The sequence below is a fragment of the Lygodium microphyllum genome, unplaced genomic scaffold, assembly GCF_053477565.2.
Source record: "Lygodium microphyllum isolate KBCC unplaced genomic scaffold, Lygodium_microphyllum_v1.1.10 scaffold_275, whole genome shotgun sequence".
NCBI classification, from domain to species: Eukaryota; Viridiplantae; Streptophyta; class Polypodiopsida; order Schizaeales; family Lygodiaceae; genus Lygodium; species Lygodium microphyllum.
The window spans coordinates 47,492-56,178 of record NW_028229756.1 but is presented as its reverse complement, the minus strand read 5'-3'; the positions used below and the strand labels follow the sequence as shown (position 1 = coordinate 56,178).

General features: G+C 40.4%; 1 pseudogene; it reads right to left on the bottom strand.

Annotated features, from left to right (window-relative positions):
• Window positions 1-6,650: 6,650 nt before the first annotated feature.
• On the bottom strand, window positions 6,651-7,322 carry LOC148008193 (protein PIN-LIKES 6 pseudogene; annotated as a pseudogene).
• Window positions 7,323-8,687: the final 1,365 nt, after the last annotated feature.

Here is an 8,687-nt window from a genome sequence, read left to right as displayed (position 1 = left end):
TTCCTTCCACTTGATTTGTGAGATCTTCTTGTGCCAAAAAAATATAGCGCATCTGCCACAAACTAATGTAGTAATCAAATCAAGAACCCACTTGTAATGAATACATAGCGGGTAGGTAGGATGAAGCTCATCTCTATGCCTCACTGAAGAAAACAATTGACAATGAGGGCATGTCTCAAAAAACTATGAGATATCTTTATACATTCCTTTCCACCAATAATGCTCTTTGATCTTCTCATAGGTTTCCCAAACAGCTCGATGCCCAACCCAAGGACTTTCATGGAATTCTTTCATGATACGCACCTGTGAAGCTCTATCACAAAAAACTCTGAATGGTTGTCCTCCTCGCTTCTGTGGATGCTTCCAAAGTAGCCCACTTCGCAAGAAGAAACCATAAGCTTTTCTTTGAATTTTCTTGAGATCCGCATTAGTCCATCCATCAGGTTTAGACATTGTGCTCAAATAACAACCAATCTGCAAATACTCTCCTATATACAAAGACTCATCAAAGCTTTCCAAAGCAAACACATGACAAATATGATCAGCATGTATGGTTGAAAGATCAACCCCATCATCATCATCATCAATGCAAGAAAAATCCATATCATCATACCTTGCTCGTGAAAGCATATCAGCTACTGGGTTGTCTTTACCTAGAAGAGGCAAAAAATCAGTCTCGACCACCACAACAACTCCAATGAAATACTCTCCGTCATTCTTGAGAGCCATGACAACTCCCAAGAGCTCTCTCTTAATTTTTGGATACCTTTGTTGTCGCTTGTTTAGGACTTTCACCCCAATCTGAATAGCATACCTATTCCCATCTGCATCATCTTGGCCAACAGCCCATCCAATGACAATAGGACTAGTATCAACAATAAGCAAAATAGGTCTTCCACACTCATAATCTACCTTTCAAAGTGTTGGAGCGGCTCTCAATAATTTCTTCAATTTCTACATGGCTTTAGTATGTTTCATCTCCCAGAAAAACGTTGCCCTTTTCTCAAGAGCTAATAAAGATCATTTGCAACATGAGTAAAGTGAGGAATCCAAATAAGATAAAACACACAAGCTCCAAGAAACCTACAAACCTCTGAAGTAGAGGAACAAGTTTCCACAATCTTTTCTATGGCATCAACCTTTGTAGGAGAAGGATTCTTGCCATAATATCCACACATATGACAACAATCAAAACTTCTTTGGCACAAAAAATAGACTTCAACCCTGACAAGGTCAAATTCACTTCTTCTAGGCTACAAAGAATCTTCTCAACATCTTTAATATGTGAAGTCACAAAGAATCTGCATCCATGATCATCTAAAGAATCATCTTTACCTTATTCCAAACAACCCTTGATAGGTAAGTCATCAATGCAAGGCATAGTAAGCTCGGGGATAAGATCTCATAAAACCTTGTTCATTCCATTCATCATATGAGCGCACACATTCGGACAAGGCCTAGAGGTGTCTTCATCGTAGTCAAATCTCTGCTCTCAAGGGCAAGCTGGAATTGATCATATCTCGAATAAAGATCACCTAGAGAATAGATAGCACGTTGAGAAAAAGCTTCAGCAAACTCATCCACAATAGGTCCAACACCAACATTTCGAATAGTGACGTTGTTTACTGGCTGTAGGTCCTATATGAATCTGAGTATCCCATTCTTCTTAGAAACAATGAACCATTTGTTGGAATATGGAGTTGCAGATGGTTCTAGAATTCCCATCTTGATCCACTCATTCAAGAGCTCTACTAGTTTGGGCAAGTGAGCCCTCGACACAAGAATAGGTCGTAGATTCTAAGGGACATGCGGAATGGTGAAAATAACCATAGGCGTCACAACCCTAGGATTAACGCATCCAATCTCATGTGGAAAGAAGGCAAAAGCTTTTTCATGTCTACATAGCATCTCTTCAAAACATCTTACCTCTTCATGAAGTAGAAAACCTTCGGTCCCAATCTTCATCTCTTTCAATGTCTCAACTGAAAACTTATATCCAATACCTGCAGGATCTCGCAAAGGAGGTTGCATATCAACTCTTCTAATCATCTCATCACTGTCCAAAGGTAGTGGTCCTACAACTGGACAAACCTTCTTATCAATTGTCTTATATTTTGTTTGAACTCTAGCTTTATTGCTACAACATGTAGATTTCACCTCATGATGAGAAAACCCTGGTAAGCACAAATTTTGTTGTGTATAAACAGCAACACCCAAATCTTTTTGCTGAAATATGTTTTTACTGAGAATCCTCAGCACCCAGATTCTTTTGAAGCATGAAATCAGCAATCTCACAATACATCGCCAGAAAATGAACCTGTAAGACATATGGCATCTCTTGATTGTTAGCATTTAGCAAAACCAAAAGTTCTTCCATGGTATCTAAGCATGAAAGGCCATCATAGAGACCATCTATCCAGTCTTCTTCCTGCAAAACACCTGCAATCATTAATTCTTTTTCTTTTCTTTTCACATATTTTTGGCAACTCTAGGCATATCAGAAATATGTTGAAAACACATAGTACTTTTAGTGGATACACCATTAAAACATGAGGAAAAACTGTTGCTACCAGGAGGCGAAAGCTTCCTCTGACTTGTACCACCATCGTCTCGAAAGAAAATGGTACCTAGCAAACATCCGGCTCTCTTGCTGGAAGAGGGGAATCCCTCAAGGAAACTTTATTCCACTGATGATTAATACAAACAGTCATGAGCTAAACAGCTCTCTTCCCATCCTTACTTCGGATCCGTGTATAAGCAGACCCATCATCTAGAATTTTAGTCTCCATCCGGGACTCAGCAATAAATGGCTGCCCCAAAATAATAGGATAAGAACAAGAGTTTTGTACAAAGAAGTGATAGGACTCACCCACATCTCCAATGGAAATCTTCAAATTTGGGCAAGCAGCATATAAATCCCCTGCAGTGTTGTTGGCCGCACGTATGCACCAACCATGATCAACATTCACTAGCCATCTATCAGTATCATATAATCCTTGCACAATTACACTAATCTCAGAACCAAGATCCAAAAGTGTAATGCAAGGAGTTTCAATCTCACCAAGCTTGACGACATTTTCTATAGTCGCACGAGCCTAGTGATTTCAAGAAAAATGGCTTCGAGGCACCAATCTAGGTGCATCTTCGCTCTCATCATACTGCACGGGTTGAAGTAAAGGATGAAGAAACTTCTTAGAATGCATACATAGAGATCCTTCTGTAGATTTCTTGTTGATCTCTTCTTCAGAATCAACCTCCTCAATCTATAATCCATAGAGAATAGCCTCTGCACCAGCTAAAACCTCTCAATGGATCATATCTTGCAATGGTTCTTCAATAATTTGGTGCTTTCTTTTTATGATGTCTATAATAACATCATGGAACTCTCTCTTGGCAATCCCTAAAACTTCTCCAAGTGTAAATTCAATCTTGTAATTAAGAATTTGATCTTCAAGTACCTTTTTCAAATCTGTGGAAGACTCGATGTCGGATAGCAACTTGAATCCAGGTTACTTCTTCAGCTTTGAATCCTTTAACTTTTGGGCCTTTTTGTCTTCTTGCATCTTTGGCTTTTGATCATTAGCCATGCTCTGATCCGGTCCTAAAGAAGAAGGCTGGAGAACTGGCTCACTCCTCCTAGTTGCTTTCTTTGATCCTTCTAGTTGATCATTATCTCTTTTGTGCTTTTCTTCAACAAGTGCTTCAAATCCTTGAGATTTTACAATATAAGCATAGATAGAGAAGACGTCTACGTGATCATTCCATCCGGTCCCTTTTCTAATTGCATCTCCTATGAATGAAAGTTCAGATGAAGAAGATTTACCTTTCTTTTTCGCATGGAGTGCATAGGACCATAAAGGAGACTTATCTTTCGGTAACTGCTCCAATTGAAGACCATAGGCTGCAGCTTCTCTTGCTACCTCTTGCTTTACATAAGAGGAACGTAAAAGAGTTTCTTCCAATAATTTCTTCATACCTCCTTTGCCAAAATTTGTTTTGAGAGGTTGCTCTGAGTCTCTGAAACATATCATTCTATCCTTCCATACCACCAACTTCAATCTTTTCACCTCTTTGAAGTCTTGACCGTCTTTGCACTCATGGTCTGGACTGTCACACCATATGCATTGGCGAACATAATCATTTTTGGAAGAATTCATAGGAGTGGAAGAAGAGGGAACAGAAATTGGAGCTGGGTTAAGTAGATGTTGATCTCTTCTGGCCATCTTTATTTGAAGATCCTTCAGGTTCTTTGAAATTTCTTACACCATGTCTTGGACAGTTGGTTTGGTAGATGGCCTGACAACTGCCGTAGGAATAGGCATATGCATAGGCATAGAAGTAGGCAAAGACATGGGATGGGAGGTAGAAGAAGTGGAAGGAGAAGTGGAGGTAGGAGTAGACATCATTAGGGGAGTTTGCATACCGTTTTGTAGGCAAGCCTTCCATCTTTGCCTCTTCATTAATGTGGAGACCGCATTAACAGCATCTTGCCAATCTGTCTTTAATCCCATAGGCTGTGTTTGGTTTCTTCAAGAAGCTCTTCCAACTCATCCTGAAGTGCAGGATCAGCCGCTTGCAAAAATAACTCCACTTTCTCCAAGTTTAGGCCTCTTTGTTCAAGTGTATCCAATTGATTGTAGTGTTCTTCAAACTCGTGCAATAACTTGGAAGCAACAAGTCCTTTATTGGGTTGATAAACCTAGTCCGGGAACGTCTTCTGAGTAGCAATACCATAATCTTCCAAAAAATATTCGTCTTTAAGCGCCTTCTTGAAGACATTCCAATTTGAATCTTGCACAACTAAATTAGTCACTCTAACTCGCAAAGTAGGCATGACAAGCCGCAAGAAATAATTGCTCCAGTTGGTAGGAATACCAAAAAAGTGCATTTGGCTTTCAAAAGTTTTAAGATAAGATGAGATGTTCTGGCCATCAAATAATTTACGTTCACTTACCACGGCCTCGATTGCTTTGGTTGCTCCATGTGTATGCTCTTGTTCTTGATGTACCATCTGCTGTTGATCCAATTGTTGTTGACGTAGCTGTTGCATAGATAACTGCATATGTTGATTCTACATCATAATAGCCAAACATAGAATCTGCAATAGATTCTTCATCTCATCGGTCAAAAAGGATGAAGCACTCGATGATGAAGTGGGTGGAGTATTTGAAGAATCTCCCATCTCGCCAATCAGAAGCGATGCTTTCACGTCGGGTTGACCAGGTGTCGCCGCACGGGAATTGTGCGGGGGTTCATGAAGTTGCTCGCCATAGGGACACTTAGAGATGGGAGTAATAGATCAAGAGTACTTAATTCAAGGCAAATTTGTGGAGTAGAATAATCAATACATTAGTGGGCAAGGTAAGATAGAAGAAGTCATGTATATGTTCAATCTTCCTTTGTATATATGAACAAGATACAAAGAAAATATCTTCCAAGGTATGAAAGTCTCTTCCATGATATAAACATTAAAATGTAGAAGAAGGTGTGGATAAAGAATTTCACAAATTATAAGATGAGAAAAGGCAATAAGATATACTTCAATTCAATGATAAAGCTTTCTTGAAATAATACTTTTGGTGAAGCTAAGAAATCGTTGAGGCCTTGGTTACAAGCTCACACCACAAGAAACAGTTGTCTCAATCAGTGTTGATGTAGGCAGTCCACCTCCACACGTTTTGAAGGTTTTACAGAGAGGTTGATAGCAAATCATGCGCTAAGAAGTTTGATAAAGAGGGTAATGATGTCTTCTAGAATAGTGTCCAAAAAATGGCCTACCGTTATCTCCCTGAGATACTTTCAAACTACCTGAATTGCATGAATATCTATGTGCAGCCACGTAGGAAGTACTGAGATACTAATCAAAAAATGCTAATTGGGACAATTTTGTTAGGAAGATCGAGCATGCCATACTCCTTAGCAGCCCTCCTTCATCGTCGCTTCATCCTCCAATTGAGTGCAGGTTGACAATTGGAAAAGTAATCAGGCACATCGAACGAGACTTGTTTGGCTACTACACACCATCGCAACTCGCAAGCTGGCCCTTTAGAGAGCGCACGCACCATTCAAAGGATTTCGACTTCTGCCAGCATGTTTCGCCTTCCCTCGTCTTCCACAGTGCCTGCTTCTTCATCCTGCGTTCCTCCCTTCTTCATGCCTTTCGTTCACTCCATTTTCGTCCTTTAGCACTTCAGCTTCGTCCTCTTTAGCAGCTTCCCCTTTCCGTCTAATTCGGCACGAAGATCAGTAGGCACAACTGCACCATTGCCTTCGTTTTCCGTCGGCTTCTCGTCCTTCCTTCTTCGTCTACAGGTCGTCGTTTGTAGTTCGTCGGTCCTTCTTCTCTGCCTTCTTCGTTCTCCTCTGTCGTAGCCTTGTCTTGCTCCTAAAGCTTTGTTGTAGGCTTCTGGTCTTCCTCCGTTGCTTCGTCTACAGGTCACTTTCTGTATGCCTCTCCGAGCTCGTCGATGCCGTCGACTGTTTCCTTCATCTTCTCGTCCTTTGTCACCAGTAGAGCTTTTCCTCTTTGATTTCGTTGTGGTTTCATCGACGGCTTCCCCTTTGCGATCAAACCTCTGAGCTTTATAGGAATCATCAGCCATTTTTCGGAGCTTTTTCCTCCAGAAAGCAATCATTCCAATCATCAGTACTTACGTCAAATAGGTGGCCGGATGATTCCACCTTAAGGATATCTTCTCCTGTCTAGTCTCATCCTCATATCCATTTTCTGTGTGATCTAAGAGTGGAATGTTGATAGAGGAATATGTTTCTTGGTTGGCAAGTCTGCTCTCCTCGTATGGCGAAAGCATGTAATAACAATAGGTGTAGACAATCACGGATCCCACCCATTTCCTATAGGAAATATATGCAATCCCCAATTTACTGCAGCTCATAGGATCTCCAAATGGATTACTTGGATCTCCGCACAGTGTACCAATGAGGACAAGGGGTATGCTGCCAATGTTCCCAACGCCAATCGTGATCACAGTAAACTTTCTGAATTTTGGGATAGGCCTTATGATAAGCATCACAATCAATCCCACAATAGACCTTGTAATTACTGACATGACAACATTTGTTGGGATGTACCACCAGTCCAGCATCTTATCCAATGTGATAGCTGATCCAAGGGCAGTGAATGTGAGGCTTGGTAAGAACAACATAAACACTAGCCTGCTAAGCAACTTGATCCCGCTTGGGCTGAGTATGCCAACACGGTTGGTGGCAAAGCAAGCACCCCATTCTGCACATAACAAGGACCTTGACAGGGCAAGCACTGCAAACTCGACCAATTTAGCGATGGAGATATTGTGCTGCAACATTGCGAGTGCAGGGTTACCGGTGTTTCTGCTAGGGATTTATCTTGTAAAAGATGCCAATAATACTAGAGTTGTTATGATGATATATATTGGATGAATAAGGCATGAGAAGATGATGGCCTGTATGTTGTAATTTTGAGAAGCTTGCCACCAAATGGAGCACTAGTTATGAGCTTCTCTGCAAAGTTAGTACCGAATTAGAGGTCGGTGGTGGCGGACGATGTACTTGGAATAATAGATTTCATTGGAGTAGAAGAGTCAGCCCACTGAGCTCTGTTCTCTTTTTTTTTCTCTTTGTTCTTTTTTGTTCTCTGCCTGAATGAAGCATTGCCATGCCTCTCTCTACATAACTGGTTCTTCTTTTCAACAATAAATTTCAATGCAGAACCTGCTTCATGAAAAGCATAATGCTGCAGTGGTGTTGGCCTGAAGTCAATGTACACAACATTACATGGTTGTTTATACAAATAGCATATCCATTATTGGGGCTATAGAGACATTTAGAGTTTTCTCATTGAGGACAAAACCCATGTTTCTCAATGTCCTTGAGTCTTCAAGATGGAATCCTTCGTATGAGCTTGTTTATCCATGCATTGTGCCCTATCAAGAATATGCTTTGGAAGATAATTTTGTGCTCAAACACTCATACAATTTGCAAATTAAAATCCATGCTATGCAAACAATTGAGATATGCCTCGCAAAAATTTATGAACGCATTGAGGAATTTGTGCCTAGCCTAACTACATGTGCTCGTGCGTCATGCAGATGCAAACACAAAAGAAACACACAACAAAAAATAAACTCATAATGATGCTGAGTTAAAAGTTCCAAATCATGGCAAAAAATTTTGCCCTCAGGTTTGCAGTGGTAGACACATAGCATCACGACAATGGGACACCATGGATTGTTCAAAACATTTGATAATATCCATAAGAGTTTCTATTGGAAGGGCATTTGGAGGGATGTTAAGGATTATGTTATGCAATGTCTTCCGTGTCAACAAAATAAAGACTCCTCTCTTCTACTGTGGTTTACTTTAGCTATTTCCTATTCCTCAAGGCAAGTGGGATGATATTACAATGGATTTTATTGTGGGATTACATACAACAAAGCATGGGTGGAAAAGCTTTTATGTGGTGGTGGACCAATTGACTAAATCGACTCATTTCATTCCTACCAAGGCTCAATTTATAGCAAAGCAAGTGACTAAACAGTTCATGGAATGTATTTTTAAGCTTCATGGTATGCCATTAAAAATAGTATCCGATCGTGACAGTAAATTGATGGGAAGTATTTAGAGGAGTTTGTTCACTTCTATGGAACAATTTTGACTCCTAGCATGGCATATCATCCCCAAACCGATGGCCA